Source organism: Mobula birostris, chromosome 13 (genome assembly GCF_030028105.1).
Source record: "Mobula birostris isolate sMobBir1 chromosome 13, sMobBir1.hap1, whole genome shotgun sequence".
Taxonomy (NCBI): domain Eukaryota; kingdom Metazoa; phylum Chordata; class Chondrichthyes; order Myliobatiformes; family Myliobatidae; genus Mobula; species Mobula birostris.
Genome location: NC_092382.1, coordinates 72,559,559 through 72,577,597, shown reverse-complemented (window position 1 = coordinate 72,577,597; position 18,039 = coordinate 72,559,559).

The window sequence follows — 18,039 nt, the reverse complement described above, 5'->3', positions numbered from 1 at the left end:
GTAGTCGATGAACAGCTTCCTGTCATAATTGTTTGTATTGTCCAAGTAGAAGGCCTTGTGAAGAGCCATTGAGACTCCACCTGCTGTTGACCGATTGTGACGGTAGGCAAATTGCAATGGTTTCAGGTTCTTGCCCATGCAAGAGTTCAGTCCAGTCAAAAACAACCTCTTAAGCTATTTCCTCACTGTAGATGTGAGTGCTTCTGTGCGATACACATCAAAGCAGTTCATACTACCCTTCTTAGGCACTGGTATAATTGTTACCCCTTCGGGGCAAGTGGGAAATCCCTCACCCCCCCCCCCCCCCGCAGCAGTGAAAGTTGGACAATATCCTTTAATGCTCTCGCCAGTTAGTTGGCACACGTTTTCCTAACATTTCCAGGTATTCCGTTGGGTCTCCCTCCTTGCGAAGGTTTGCCCTCTTTAAATACAGGCTAATATCGACCTCCGAGACCGAGGTCACAGTGCCATCGGGGATATTACCAGCTGCAGTTACATTAATCCTTTCAAAGCCGGCACAGGAGGTGTTGGGTTCATCCGATAGTGAAGCATCGCTGCCATTCATGCTGTTGGGTTTCGCTTTATAGGAAGTAATGACGTACAAACCCTTCCAGAGTTGCTGTACATCCGATGTTGCCTGAAGCCATTTCGAAAGTACCTCTGTGCCCTTTAAATTACCTCTGAAAGTCATACGTGCTTTTTCGGTGCGGACCTGGGTGGCCGGACATGAACGCCACAGATCTGGCCTTCAGTAGACGTTGTACCTCTTGGTTCATCCACGGCTTTTGGTTTGGGAATATATACGTACCCCCTCTGCACAACCTTTCTCCACTCACTCCCTCCTCTCCCTTCTCCCCAATTCCCTCTCTCGCTCCCATTAAACCCGCTCTCACACATCCCTCCACCCATTTTACTCTGTCTATTCCCCTCACACATTTGTAAACCTACATCAAATCTACAAGCAATCTGCAAATCTCCAGTAACGAAGTCCAAGCCTATTGAACCTGACCTGTTTGCCCATGTACTCCAATCGCCCGTTTTAAATATTGCCTGTAATCTTTAAACAGCAATTCCACGTTTCCTGTAGGTAGGCAAACGAAACTGCATACAATATTCCATATTAGACCTTACTGGTGTCTTATACGACTTCACCATAACATCCCAAGTCCTGCACTCAATACTTTGACTTATGAAGGCCAGTGCGCAGACACTTTCGTTACGACTATATCTACCTGTGACGCTACTTTCAACGAATTACGGACATGTAATCCCTCATCCCTTTGTTTTCCCGCACACCTCAGTTCCCTACCTCTTCCTGTGTGAGACCCACCCTGCTTAGGCCAGCGACGGTCAACACCTTGCACTTGCCTGCATTAGATTCCAACTGCCGTTTTCAGCCAGTCAGCCCAGATCCAGCGGCAGGCTCCAATAGGCTGTCTGCATTGTCTAAAAGGACAGAACAAAACCATGCTCTTCGGCCGAGCCATTCAGCTGTCTGCTCCCATAGCCCAGTACAAGTTCTCCATTAACAATCTCTATATTAATTTAGTGCATTTCCCCGTACATCTGTTCCCAATTTATGATCACACCATTTTACGCAATAGCATAGCCCCTTCCCTCCCCAAATTCAATATTTTCCCATTCTTCTGCACATCTCGTTACACGTCAAAGGTAAACGTTAAGAAGTTATTAATGTTTTTTTTTTTGGAATTGCGCATCCTCTGAGTGTTTTCGCACCAGGTCTGACACTTTCTCTGGTACAATAGGGGCAGTGGAGTAGTAGTGGTGGTGAGATGCCTGTCGAGTACTCCCAAAAATATCTGTTCTTTTTTTGTTATGGCGGTTCATGTTCATTTAAAATAACAATAATTCATACAAATATATTGTTCAAATGAGAAGGAAGTTTCCAAAGAACATAATGATACTTCACCACAGATTGAGAAACACAAGAGATATGAGACAGATGTTTTTATGACTTCTGTGCGTCGTGAGGAGATGAGTGCCGTATTTTCCTCTTTCCAATGGGTCCATTACAGCAATGAGAAAATCTGTCACTGTCCTACAGGGCCATCATAGACCTCGCTGGTGTTATCAGTGCTTTCTCTGACATGCCACCGGCAACATAGAAAATGTTATTGCTTATCCAGTTCCATCAATACTGCAATGTAATTATCACAGCTTATTCGGTCACCTGGTCTCTCGCACAGAGAATACCACTTCTTATTCTGAACATTCTCTCAGTATACTGGTAATTCCATTGCTACTCGAGTCTCACGATGGACAAAGTTTAAACTACATATAAAACCGTGACCCATAAAACGATAACAATATCGCTGACCGACCCCGTTTCGTTGTCTGTTTAAGTCTACGAAATACACACTCTGCTCCCGTCAATCCCGTGAGATGGCTCTGCCACACCAAACCCTGGTTTGTGTGGGTGCGGTGTAATTTGCTACGCTGTTGTATATCAGTGCCAAGAAATAACAGTCAATACACTGCATGTGATTAAAGGAATCATATTTACTTAATGTTACTTAACTAAAGGGTCATTAAAGAAATGAAATAAAGAAAGAAAAAGGGCGTATTATAATTAACCAGTCAAATGTGAACACGTTGGAGTTCATCTTGAACTTTTCTGTCACTCACGCGCTGGACTTCGGTCTGCGTGGAAGCTCTCACCACCTTCCGATCGTCGCTCGCAATCCATTTCGAACAAATGGTCTCCCACCTGGTCCTATCCGACACTGGTTCTCCCCTGCGTCTTCTCTCTTCGTCTCCCGCCGAACAAAAGGCCCCGGCTCACAACGGCGTCAGTACACAACAGAAAAGCACACCCCGCTCATTGGACGGCTCACATTCCGACGCATCGGAAATCTCCAGCTATAAACTAAACGAATGTTGCCTTACAGTTAGATAGGGAAGTTAACAAAGCTTATGCGGTATTAACTTTCATAAGTCGAGAGATAGCATTTGAGAGTCCCGAGGTAATGATGCAGCTCTGTAAAACTCTGATTAGACCACACTTGGAGTACTGTGTCCAGTTCTGGTCGCCTCACTATAGGAAGGATGTGGAAGCATTGTAAAAGTTACAGAGGAGATTTAGCAGGATGCTGCCTGGTTTAGAGAGTATGGATTATGATCATAGATTAAGGGAGCTAGGGCTTTACACTTTGGAGAGAAAGAGGATGAGAGGAGACATGATAGAGCTGTACAAGATATTAAGGGGAGCAGATAGAGTGGGCAGACAGCACCTCTTCCCTGGGGCACCACTGCTCAATACAAGAGGACATGGCTTTCTGGTAAGGGGTTGGAAGTTCAAGGGGGATATTAGAGGAAGATTTCTCACTCAGAGAGGGTTGGTGCGCGGAATGCACTGCCTGAGTCAGTGGTGGAGGCAGATACTGTCGGGAAATTTAAGAGACTACTGGACAGGTACATGGAGAAATTTAAGGTGGGGTGTGGGGTTATATAGGAAGCAGGGTTTAAGGGTAGGCACAACATTGCGGGGCGAATGGCCTGTACTGTCTGTACTATTCTATGTTCTATGTTCTATAAGCACGGCTTCTCCATATAGACCATTACAATAGCAATAAAGACTTCTTCTAGGGCGTGACACACATCTTTATAAAAATGTTCGTCAGCACATCACATTGCCAGTGATAATGCCCAGTCATAACCCACCACACTGTCACTAGTTGTTAGAAAATATTGACCATATGTTTACCTCTCAGTGCTCGCCATTTGTAGCAAATAAAACCATCACAACTGACATACTGCAGAATCACTATCACAAATGTGCTGTTATCAATGATATTTAAAGCGCCCTGCACAGGGGGATATGTCTGAAGTGATGTGGACCGGATTTTCTTTCAACATTATGTTATGGGGACTTGCTTATAACTGATAAACATTTCAGAGGAGATATTTACCAACGAATGATTAAGATAACAGTGAAACATGATGGTACAGTATTCGCCCTGGGCTTTTGTTTTTATTTGTGGATTGATATCACAGGTGACCCGGCGGAAAAGGAGAAACGTTCACACTTTATTTTTTGTCATCGCATTTGGCCGGGTTTACATTCCGAGTCATTGGCCCATTTTGTTTTTCGTATATGTAAAAGCAATTCGGAGTCATTTATTTGTAAATCTTGTTGCACTCTTTTGTTTCGTAGACGAAATGTAAGTCATTGCTTCAAAATATTAGTGTGGCCTATAATCCTCTGGTTGATTTGTGAGCCTTTCCAACATCCCACGCTCTATACCTCTCACTTACCCGTGCACTCTACCTCCTATTCCCCCCTCTCACAATTTCGCTCTGTCTGTACTGTCTGTATCTCTTTATCTCTCCCCTCTCCTCTCTCTCTCTACTCTGCACACTCTCGATCCCTCTTCTTGCCCACATATTCATGCACCTTCAGCTTCCCTATCTGCACCTTTCACACACACCGTGCCCCATCCCCTCTCCATGCTCACCCATGCACTCTCCTTCTGCCTCTTCCTTCCCCTCACCCGCACTCCCCATCGCACTCTCAGCCGCACATCAACATCAGTTAAAGGGTGGCAAAGGTTAAGGATGATACGGTTTGATTTGTTCAAGTGGCAAAAAAAAATATGTTTTAAAACAACTGCGGATGATTGGATTAGGGTTAAAAATAACTATGCAGCTTCTGGCCCCTGGTCACCTTCTTTAGACTGTTAAAGGTTCTATCGGTCTTCACTTTGGTGGAAATGGTTTAATGTATTAAAGACACAGTATTCACAACTGAACAAGGGTGATGGTGGATTTGATTTCAGCAGAATGAAATTTGCGTGTCCAGGCAGCTGATTAGACAGAGACACTGAGCTGCGTATCTCACAGAACAACAACCAAAACCTTCCTAATCAATCAATGTTGCTTCTTCATTTCTAATTTCTCTGAAGCGTCTCAGCCCGAAAAGTCGAATTTTTATTCAATTCCATAGACTTTGCCTGACCTGCTGAGTTCCTCCATCATTTTGTGTATTACAATATCTATGGATGATCAGCGAGAGGGAGTGTGTGGGATCAACAGGTGGGCAGTTTGAGTGGACTTCACAACAAAAGAATGCTGTTAAAGTATTTTGGGAGAATTCAGCTGTGAAGAATTTAACTTATTTATTTGGACATTAATCCAGATATCTGTGTTATCAATCAATGATGAACAGTATAATATGGAAACAGGCCCTTCAGCCCCGCCTTCCAACTGCAAACTGCTTCATGTTGCCCTTAAACCTTCCACCATTAACACATGACTCTGATTGTTAGTGCATCCAAACTCAGTGGAAAATTTCAACCTGCATTTATCCTAGCAGATTTATAAGGATATAGTAGATATTTGGAGTAAACACAAGGTTGTGATTGTGGGAGATATTAATTTTCCAAACATAGACTGGGAAGCCCATACTGTAAAAGTACTGTAAAAGGGCTGGACGGTTTGGAGTTTGTAAAATGTGTGCATGATTTTTTTGTTTTTTGCAGCCATACATAGAGGTACCAACCAGAGAAGGAGCAGTGTTGAATCTCCTGTTAGGGAATGAGATAGGGCAGATGATGGAGGTTTGTGTTGGGGAGCACTTCGGGTCCAGTGATCGCAATTCCATTAGTTTCAATATAATTATGGAGAAGGATAGGTCTGGACCCAGGGTTGATATTTTTGATTGGAGAAAGACTAACTTTGAGGAGATGCAAAAGGATTTAGAAGGAGTGGATTGCGACAAATTGTTTTATGGGAGGGATGTAATAGAGTAATGGAAGTCATTTAAAGGTGCAATTCTGAGGGTACAGAATCTCTACGCTCCTGTTATGTTGAAAGGAAAGGTTAAGCGTTTGAGACAGCCATGTTTTTCAAGGGATATTGGAAACACGGTTCGGAAAAAGAGAGATATCTACAATAAATATAGGCAGCGTGGAGTAAATGAGGTGCTGCAGAAATATAAAGAATATAAAAAGAATCTTAAGAAAGAAATTAGAAAAGCTAAAAGAAGATATGAGGTTGCTTTGGCAAGTAAGGTGAAAATAAAACCAAAGGGTTTCTACAGTTGTATTAATAGGAAAAGGGCAGTGGGGGATTAAATTGGTCCCTTAGAGAATCAGAGTGGACAGCTATGTGTGGAGCCAGAAGAGATTTGGGCCATGCAAAACAATTTCTTTTCCTCGGTATTCACTGGGGAGAAGAATATTGACTTGTGTAAGATAAGGGAAACAGGTAGGGAAGTTATGGAAACTATGATGATTAAAGCAGAGGAAGTACTGGAGCTTTTAAGGAATACCAAAAGTGGATAAGTCTCCGGGTCCTGACAGGATATTTCTTAGGTCCTTGAGAGTAGTTAGTGTGGAAAGAGCAGAGGCTCTGACAGAAATATCTCAAATGTCATTAGAAACGGAGATGGTGCCGGAGGATTGTTTTATTGCTCATGTTGTTCCATTGTTTAAAAAGGGTTCTAAGTGTAAACCTAGCAATTATCAGGCTGTGAGTTTGACGTCAGTTGTGGGTAAATTGATGGGAAGTATTCTTAGAGATGGTATATATAATTATCTGGACAGACAACGTCTGATTAGGAGTAGACAACATGGATTTGTGCGTGGAAGGCCATGTTTGACAAATCTCTTTTTTAAATTATTTTTTTGAAGACGTTGCTAGGAAAGTTGACGAGGGTAAAGCAGTGGATGCTGTCTATATGGACTTCAGTAAGGCTTTTGACAAGGTTCCACATGGACTGTTAGTTGGGAAGATTGAATCATTAGGTATTTATATTGAAGTAGTAGAATGGATTCAGCAGTTTCTGGATGGGAGACGCCAGACTGTAGTGGTGAATAACTGTTTGTCAGATTGGAGTCCGGTGATGAGTGGTGTGCCTCAGGGATCTGTACTGGGTACAACGTTGTTTGTCGTTTACATTAATGATCTGGATGATGGGGTAGTAAATTAAATTAGTAAGTATGCAGATGATAGGGGGAGCTGTGGAAAATGAAGTTGGGTTTCAAAGCCTGCAGACAGATTTAGGCCAGTTAGAAGAGTGGGCTGAAAAATGGCAGACAGAGTTTAATGCTGATAATTGTGAGGTGCTACATTATGGTAGGACTAATCAAAATAGGACATACACGGTAAATGATAGGGCATTGAAGAATGCAGTATAACAGGGGGATCTAGGAATAATGGTGCATAGTTCCCTGAAGATAGAATCTCATGTGGATAGGGTGGTGAAGAAAGCTTTTGGTATGCTGGCCTTTATAAATCAGAGCATTAAGTATAGGAGTTGGGATGTGATGTTGAAATTGTACAACGCATTGGTAAGGCCAAATTTCGAGGATTGTGTACAGTTCTGGTCACCGAATTAGAGGAAACATGTCAAGAAAATAGAGAGAGTACAGAGAAGATTTACTAGAATGTTACCTGGGTTTCATCACCTAAGTTACAGAGAGAGGTTGGACAAGTTGGGTGTTTATTCTTTGGAGCGTAGAAGGTTGAGGGAGGTCTTGATAGAGGTATTTAAAATTATGAGGGGGGTAGATAGAGTTGAAGTGGATAGGCTTTTTCCAATGAGAGTGGGGGCGATTCAAACAAGATTTGTTATTTAAAGGGCAGAAGTTCAGAGGTAACATAAGGGGGAACGTCTTTACTCAGAGCGTGGTAGCTGTGTGGAACGAACTTCCAGCAGAAGTGGTTGAGGCAGATTCGATGATGTCATTTAAAGTTAAATTGTATAGATAATGGACAGGAAAGGAATGGAGGGTTATAAGCTGAGTGCAGGTCGGTGGGAGTAGGTGAGAGTAAGAGTTCGGCACGGACTAGAAGGGCCGACATGGCCTGTTTCTGTGCTGTAATTGTTGTATGTTTATATGGTTATATCTATACCCCCATAATTATCAGTCATACCCGTTACGTTATCAGTCAGGTCGTCCATACCAGGCAACCTCTTGGTAGTTATCCTCTGTACTCTTACTCTGTATCCTTTCCTGTAGGTAGGCGACCAAAACTACACACAATACTCCAAATTCAGCCTCAGCAATGCCTTATACTACACCAACAAAAATCCCATTTCCTGTGCTCAATGTATTGATTTATGTAGGCCAATGTTCGAAAAACAATGCAATCTCAGTAAAGTCAGAAATAATCCTGCAAAGTTATTTCCAGTCGTATACCCAATAACGCTTGGATTATATACATTGTACCTTTGACCTTCTTCACTGCCTACAACATTTCAAAATCTCCCTCACCACCTCAGCTCTTCACCATTACCGCCTCTTCGACCGAGGTGAGTGACCTCTTTTCTAACATTGGACTCCATCTGACCGGCTGCTTCTCCCAAGCTGAATCCACAGAACGTGTCCATCGCTGCTCGAATCTCATCGGATTCTCTGAGGCCCAGTACAGTTTATTGCCAACTATGCAATTTCGGGGAGCTCAAATACTGCTCAGAATATAAATTCGACAATTACTGTGTAATTAATAAAATACGACCCTACATGATATTTCATAAAGCTTGGAAATGTTGCTTTCTGTCCCTTAGGCGAATTGTACACTCCGATTAGGAATAGGTCAGACACCGTGGGAGGTAAGTGCGGAAATTGGTGGGGCCGCAGCGGATACAATTAAATTCTTTGGTCCCTTGCAATATCTTTTAATAACTTTCCCAAAACTGATAGCAAGTTCAGAGGTCTAGAGGGCTGAAATTTCACAGATTAATTTAGAATCTATCTTAAGCAACGGAAGAACGCTGGGCTCTCCGCGGAGCCGATCTGTTTTTCTTTTGTACATTTACTTTAAAGCTAATGTCCTTCGGACTACTGGATGCAACGTGTTCCCCTATACAAAATTGTGCCACCTGGCCTTCCTACCTCCCTAAATGCAAATCAATATCGCACACTGCCTCATTTGGGACTTTTATCTACTGATTAAGAAAGCATTCCAGAAAATAGATGACAGCGTCTATTCCATCTTGTCCTTTTACACTTTGGGAGTCCCAGTCAAAACCTGGAAATTTAACCCTAGCTCCTATAACAAACTGACCTTTGCTGAAATTCTGAGCAATTTCTCTTCACATTTGTTCCTCTAACTCCCACGGACACTTGGCTGGGCTGTGATGCCGTGTAATACATCTATCATACTTCATCGCTCCAAAGCCAAAGCCCCTTTAACATGGTAATACCTTTCTTATTACTACGTTCCACATTGAACGCCTCACTGGGTGAGTTGTCTAATCCACCCTGATGTGACATCTTCCCTAACTAGTAACGCCATCCCTCCTCATTTATTCCTTCCCCCTCTGCTTCATCTTAAACAGCGGAGCGGTGGAATACTGCGCTGCCAGTCCTGCTCATACTGCAACCATCCCACTAATGGCGATAATATAGTAAATCCACGTGCTCATTCATGCCATGGTCTCATCCGCCTTTTAATACAATACTTCCTTCATTGAGGTATCTGCAGATCAGTACAGTACTCGCACCATGATCAACAATTAAATTCCTGACACGAGGAATTCTGCAGATGCTGGAAATTCCAGCAACACACGTCAAAGTTCACCAGAAACTTTGATGTGTGTGATTTAAATTACTGATTCTGTCTGAGGCACATCATCATCCAGATCGTTAATACAGATGTAAACGTCAAAGGAACCAGCGCCGGTCTCTGTAGAACTCCGCTACTCACAGGTATCCAGTTGGAGAGGCAACCATCTGCTACCATTCCGTGGTTCCTTTCACAAAGAAAATGGCTCATAAATTTACTACCTGATTTTCAGAGCGGAGAGACTGAACCTTACCGGAAACTATCAAATGTCTTGAAAAATTCCATGTCGACAACATCTTATATTTTTTTCTTCATCAACATTCCAGGTAAGATCTTTGACACGATTTACCACTAATGAAGCCATGCGGACTATCGTTAATCAGTGGATATCTAAAAGGAAAATCATATATTCCGCCCGTTAAGCTACCTTCCAACAACCTTCCCACGAATGATGTCCGGCTCACAAGACTATTATTTCATGGATTATTTTTAGAGCCTTTCTTATACAAAGGAACAACATTGGCTATGCCTGGTTTAAGAATGATGTATATATCTCTGCTAGACTTCCTGCAAGTTCATCCTTTCGCTGGGCCCGAAAGAACACCTTGACCGGTTCTGGGGATTTATCCACTGGAATCTGCCTCAAGACAGCAAAGGCCTTCTCCTCGGCAATCTCTGTAGAGTCCACGAAGATGATTCAATGTTGCTTTCCTCAATAGACTGTATCGGTTTCCTGGATAAATACAGATGCAAAACATCAGCTCATTTGGCACCACATGTGGATTAGCTATGGTCCTAGTTCCAGAAGACTAATTACGTTTCTTGAAATACTTTTGCTCTTAAGATATGTGCAGCAGTCCTTACCATTCAACTCGGACAAAATCATATCATTCTCTCACCCTCCTCCTCGCTTTGATAAACGTTCTCTTGCATTTCCTACACCCCCATAAACACATTACTGAACCTGCAATGCACCTCATTTCCTTTCTTCACTTGGACCTCCATATCACTTGAAATTCCAGGTTCCCGACCCTGTTATGTTTACCATTTATACTGACGGGCCCGTGCAAACTTTGCGCTGTCGAAATTTCACTTTTGAAGGCCTTCCACTTACCATAGAATGTCCCAGAGGACACTTGCAAAATTCTCTCTGATACCAACAAGATTCTTTCTCTCTCCAATCTAAAATCGCAGCCCGAGAACCAGGCCTGTTTTTGCCTGTTTAACTTCAAACTAATGGCCTGCGGACTAGTGGATGCAAAGTGATCCCCGAGACAACCTTCTGCCACCTGTCCTCTCTCGTTCCCTCAGAGAAGATCAAGAATCGCAGTCTTCGTCATTTCTGGTTTTTATCTACTGTTTAAGAAACTATCCAGAACATCTATTCACAACCTCTATTCCATCTATTCCTTTCACACCATGGGTTCCCAGTTTCCCAGTTAAAACTTGGAAAGTTCAAACCAGCTGTTATTACAACCTTATGTTTCGTGAATTTTTCGGCCATTTCTGTTCAAATGTGACCCTCTCATTCTATCGGACTGTTTGATGGTGTTTAATGCCCTGCAACACCCCATCGTGCACCATCGCTCCAAAGGCAGAGCCTCTTTTCCATGGGTATACCTTTCTTCTTACTACGTTGTACATAGAGCGTCTTACCAGCTGAGTTCTCCAGTCCGACTTGACTATGATATTTTCCTTGACTAGTAACCCACCACTCTTCATTTACTACGCTCCCACCCCCAACACCCCCCCCCCCCACTCTTTCGTGTTAAACAACAGGGCGGCGAAATACTGAGCTGGCAGTCCTGCATCTACTGTAAGCGTCTCACTCATGGCTAAAGTATAGTAATTCCACTTGCCTATTCCGGCCCTGTGCTCATTTGCCTTTCATACAATGCTTCGTGCATTGAAATATCTTCAGGTAAGATCACCAGTCGGCCCATGCTGGACCTTTTCATTCCTGACTTTGTGTGTAGTTTTTACAACATCTGTCTCCACAACCCCTCCACTCCCTGTTCTGGGGCAGTCCTGTTCCCATCCAGTGTCAGGTCTAGTTTAACCCTCACCTGTGCACCCCGCCCCACCCCTGCCAGCAGCCGTAGGAAACCTTCCCGCTAGGATATCAGTCCCTTTTCAGTTCAAGTGCAAACCACCTTCCTTGGAACCAACTCCAAGATCAACCTAATGATTCCCTGATCTTCGTCCTCTATTTTACTTTCACTCACGCGCCTGCGAAACGCCCCTAATTTCTCAGCCCCGAACAGCAGCCCAGGCACCGTAATGTTATTTTCAGAGCTCATTCGGTCCCACAACCTCTCATACAGAGAATACCACTGCTTATTCAGTGTACTGGTAAGTCCATTGTCTGTCCAGTCTCACGGAGGACGCAGTGAAAACTACACGTCAGACCATAGCCTCATAAAGCTATAACGATATCCCTGAAATATCCTGATTTCCGAGTCTGCGTGATTCCAGGAAATACACACACTGCTCCCGCCTGACCCGTGAGATTCAAATGGTTCTGTCACCCCAAACTCCGCTTTCTGTGTGTGTTGTGTAATTTACTACCCTGTTATAACTCAGCGTCACGTTATAACAGACAACACACTGCATACGATTAAAGGAATTATCTTTATGAATGTTAATTAACTGGAGTCATTAAGGCATAGAAAGAAATAAAGGAAATCGACTCACTGTAATTAACCAGCCAAATGTACACAAGTTGGACCTCATCCTGAACTCGCGCTCTGGGGCCCTCGCTTTGCGTGGAAGCACACAGCATCTTCCGATATTCGCTCGCAAACCATTTCGAACAAACGGGTCTCCCACCGGGTCCTACCCGAGGATTTGTTCTCCCCAGTGTCTTCTCACTTCGTCTCCCACTGGACAAAAGGCCCCAGCTCATTCCGACGTCAGAACACAACAGAACCCACCCACCCCGGTTGGACGGTTCACATTCCAATGCATCCGAAATCTCTAAATTTCAACCGAAGTCTGCTTCTACAGAAAAGCCACTACGTTAGCAGTGAAACCTTTCTTAGGGTGTTAAATCCCTCTTTATAAAAATGTTCCTCAGCACAATCACACTGTCAGAGATAATGACCAGTCATCACCGAGCACACTGTCACTGGATGTCAGAAAATATTGATCATATATTTACTTCTCAGTGCGCGCTCTTCTGCGACAAATAAAGATGCCACCGCTTACATACCGCAGAATCAATGCTTCAAATGTGCAATTATCAATTATATTTATAGCGCCCTGCACAGCGAGAGACTTGTGAAGTGTCGTGGACAGTTTTTTCAGTTCAACGTATCGTTATGGACTTGCTTATATCTGCTCAAATTTTCAGAGGAGATATTTACCAACGAGTGACCAAAATAACAGTGGAACATAATGGTATTGGCGCTGGGCTTTTGTTATTATTTCCGGACAGAAATCTGGAGTGACACGGCAGTTAGGGAGAAATGATCACCCTGCAGCCCTGGCACCGTAATGTTATTATCAGAGCTCATTCGGTCCCACAATCCCTCACACAGAGAATGCCACTGTTTATTCAGTGTACTGGTAAGTTCATTGTCTGTCCAGTCTCACGGTGGACGCAGCGAAAACCACATGTCAGACCATGAGCCCATAAAACCATAACAATATCCCTGTATATCCCTTTATTTTTTTATCATCACATTGGGCCGTGTTCAGATTCCAAGTCATCGGCATATTTTGTTTTTTTACATATCTAAATGAAATTTGGTTCAGCCGATATGCAGTAGGTTCTGATAAGGCAAACTAGCGGTGAACATAGGAAAAGCGAGACTTCTTCTTCGTTGGGTTTATTTAAGTCAGGGATTGGTAGGTTCTCGATTGGCATGACATCAAGGATTATGGGCGAAGGCCGGGAACTCGGGTTGAAGAGGAGGGAAAAAGGGTGAACCATAAGTAAATGGCGGAGCAGAGTCGATAGGACAGGGGGTCTAATCCTGTTCCTCTGCCTCACGGTCTAACATGTTCACAGGACAGATATGTGTTTTCTCTGATGTCCTACTCCCAGGAATAAAATAGTCACTGTAATTGTGAAAATCTCCGTATACATGTAAACATGCGTTTGACATACTTACACATTTAGGAAACGTGCTGAATGCAGAGATTATGTTTTGTTTTGTTTGCTTTAACCAGACCGTGTGGAACAACAAGGGAGAATTATTGCACATTACTGAACAGATTAATTACTGTCAAATGAGATGTGGTTAAAATGTTATTGTTCGGCACGTGCAGAGTTACAAAATACGTAAGTTGTATGTTTGTGTGCGATAAAAACTGGACATTTCTTCCAACAGGTTTCGTAATATTTTGTAAATAATGCTCGAATGAGACCCAACATTGCAAGGAACAGGCTAAAGCTGTCTCTGCAGATGGGCAGCAATATGAAAGACAGGCCGATGTGAATCTCCACTTAGCGCACTCGTGGTCATTTGTCTGAGCTACTGCAGAGTTAAGACCTGGTTTGGGATTGGACGATAGCAGAAATGAAGCAGACAGTTTGACTGTAATGTTCCAGACCCAAAGAAATATGGGCCTGGCTTATTGTTCAAAGATACACTTCCTTTTAATAAACAGCATAGTCTGCGCTTTTACTAACACGTCACTGACCACGCCGATGTTAACACTGCTTCTCTTGAACCATCACTGAGCTAAAATTAATATACACTGCTGGCCAGGATGATGGCGTCTTCACTCATCCGGCCGATAATGTTGTCGCTTGTGCAGTCTCAAGTGAGCAACGTGAGGACGTCAGGGAGAAAACTGGTCATGCACTGAAATATATTTCTCCGGCATCCACATTTTAAATTTCTCCTCTATGTACAAGCTTCAGATGGAAATTTATCCAACGCCTTTACTGATCGTTGCAATCAGGTAATAGCTGATATCGATCGGATCAAGAAACTACAGCCCTCTATTCAGCATATTACTCGTTTTGGTTGCTGTCGACATAGGCTGTGATGGCATTGCGGCCCTGAGCGATAGAGCGAAGAACCAAGGGGCATAATTACTCCAGATGTTACTGTTCTGCAGCTGTGCTGACAAGCTCAAATCCAGAATCAGTGCTCACCCCGTTCATCCGCTTTTACCTTAAGTGTGCATCTATCGTGCAGTTATCGTGACGACAGCTGATTACAATTTGTTAGAATGCAATTGGTGTCGTTTCTCTGGAGATATTATTTTGTAATACAGTTGGAAATTTTATAAAATAAGCACCAATAAATAAAACGTTTCCTGAAAGATCGGACGAAGAGCAGAAGCAAAGAAAAAAAAGAAATAACGTGATCTTACTCAATTCAAATACAGATTCTGGCAATGTCGCAAATACTTAAAGACTAGAGACCTTACATGTGTTATAAATCCAGACCAACGCACAAAATGCTGAAGGAAGTCAACATGACAGGCAGCATCTCTAGAAAAGAATAAACAGTTAGCTTCCATAACAAACTGATGTTTCCTGGAATTCTCTGCAACTTCTCATCAAATTTGTTCCTCTAAATCCCTCGGTCTGTAGGATGGGCTGTAATGGCCTGTAATACACGTATCATACACCATCGCTCCAAAGCTAAAGTCCATTCAGCATGGACATACCTTACTTATTACGGCCTTCCACCAGTCCAACCTGATGTGACATCTTCCTTAACTAGTAACGCCACCCCTCCTCATTTATTCTTTCCCCCTCTGCTTCATTTTGACAGCGGAGCGGTGGAATCCTGAGCTGCCAGTCCTGCTCCTACTGCACCCGTCTCACTAATGGCGAAAATATTGTAAATCCACGTGCTCTTTTATGTCATATGGCACAATTCTTGCACTGATGTATTTGCTGCTGTGTCCATTAATCGCACTATGCTCAACAATTAAATGTGAAGTTCTGACTGATCGAGAACATATTAGCCTCCGCTTTCAATCCTAAATCCAATAGCTTGGATTTGACAGTGGGCTGACAAATAATAACAGAGATTTACTAATTTCTCGTTGTAGCAGTAATTGAATAAAAATCAGAATCATCTCTGGCCGTCTGCGAATCTCCAGACGAGATGCGCTTTATTTCCGATTTTTGGCACCGCCAGCAGTTGGGTTTGAACGTAAACAGAAAAAGTGAAAAAGGGAAATGAGAATGGGGAATAGTGAAATGGAAGGGGTCGTTACAGGAAGTTCGAGATATTCATGCTCATACCATCATGTCTGAGGTTACCCACACGGAACAAAATTTGTTGCTCCAGCAACATGGACATGGCCTCAGTGCTACCATGCCCAGCACCGAAACGTGCTGCTCTCCAACAGTCACAGGCCTCTACTGAGAAAGCCAACCATCTGCCACCACTCTCTGCCTCCTGCTACTACGCCAATGTTTACTCCAATGTACTACTTCATCTTGAATGCAAAGCTGTGGATTTTCTTGACAAAATTCCGATGCGGATCTTTGATAAAATCTCTTGAAAATGTCCATTTAGGTATCATCCTCTGCAGTGCCTTCATGAACTCTCTTGGAAACATTCTTCGTTACTTCTTCAAGAAACTCTATAGCATGTCGTGGGATACACAAAACCATGCTGACTATCTCTAGACTGTCCTGTCTATTAAAATACTCATACATACGGTGCTCCAAAGCGTTCCCACTACTGATGTCAGGAGCACCGGCCTAGGATTCCATGATTTATTTCTGAGCCTTTCCCGCATCCCTCGCGCTCTCCCTCTCACTCAAACGTGCTGTCTCCCTTCCAGTCTCTGTCTTTCACCCTTTCCCTCTCTCTTTAACACTACTTTTTTCTTCTCAGTCCATCTCTCCACTATCCCCTATTCCTCCCACACACTGTAAGAACTTGAGCTTCCGATTCTCCAGCTTCTATAAACACTATGCCTTTTCCGGCCGCCCTGCTTACCCCTCCACTCTCCTTTTGATTCCTTCTTCCCCTCAACTTAATACCTGTTTATCTCCAGCTTTGGACCGTTCGGCTCCTGTACGGACTTTACCTAATAAATCTGCAACTTTGATTGATTCATTCCTTTCTGATTCTGGGTCGACGGAAATTTGGCGTTTTTTGCATCCTCAGGAAAAAGATGTTTCTTTTTTCTCACATGTTCACCGTTCTTATTCAAGAATTGATTATTTCTTTATTGATTCTCGTCTTATTTCTTCAGTGATTAAATGTGATTATGACTCTATAACCATTTCGGATCATGCTCCACTTAAGCTTTCTATTAAAATTCAGGCCAATACAAAAAATAATAGACAGTGGCGTTTTAATTCGTTGTTGCTTCAGGACTCGGACTTTGTTAACTTTATGAGTGAACAGATTGATCATTTTTTTTACAATTAACTATACAGAAGATATTTCTGTGAACATTCTTTGGGATACTTTTAAAGCTTATATTCGTGGTCAGATTATCTCGTATTCTGCTGCTTTGAGGAAGAAGCTGAAGCAGGAGGAGTTGGCAATCGTGGACAAGATTAAGGAAATTGATAAGAAATATGTTATGGCTCCTTCTCAGGAGTTATATAAACAAAGCACTGAACTTCAAATGGAACACAGTTTATTACTTTCGTCCTCGATTGTAAACCAATTAAAGAAAACGAAGTGAATTTTATGTACACAGTGACAAAATTGGCAAACTGTTGGCTAATCAACTGAAGTCTAATTATGCTAAAGCTCAAATTAATCAGATTTATAACCAAAATGACCGATTGATACTTGACCATGTGGGGATTAATCAAACTTTCTGTGATTTTTATTCTTCCTTATATCAATCAGAGTCTCCTCGAGATTCTAAATATATGAATGATTTTTTAGATAATCTAGACTTCCCTGAGATTTCACAGGATATGTCTTCTATGTTAGATACTTCCATTACCACGGATGGAAGTAATGGAATTACCACGGATGAGATTAAGAATGTTATTTTCTCTATGAATTTGGGGAAAGCTCCTGGCCCTCATTGGTTTACTGTAGAATTTTATAAATATTTCGCACCTTCATTAATCCCTTGGCTCTGTAGGGTTTTTGAGGCTTCATTAAAACTTGGTAAACTTCCTGAATCTTTCAATAGAGCATCAATCTCTCTAATATTATAGAAGGATAAAGATCCTGCTCAATGTGCATCTTATAGAACAATATCTTTATTGAATGTTGATTCTAAAGTTTTTTCTAAGTTATTAGCAAATAGATTAGAAAAAATACTTCCTTTTATTATTTTGGAAGACCAAACGGGTTTTATTAAAGGTCGTTACTCTTTTTATAACATTCGCACACTGTTAAATATTGTTTATACCCCCTCACAAAATGTTCATGAATGCGTTATCTCTTTAGATGCTGAGAAAGCTTTTGATAGAGTAGAATGGCCTTATTTATTTAAGGTGCTTGAAATGTTTAATTTTAGCTCGAAATTGATATCCTGGATTAAATTGTTATATCATTCTCCTGTGGCTTCGGTCCGTACTAACTCTTTAAGCTCACCTTTTTCCCCTCTTTT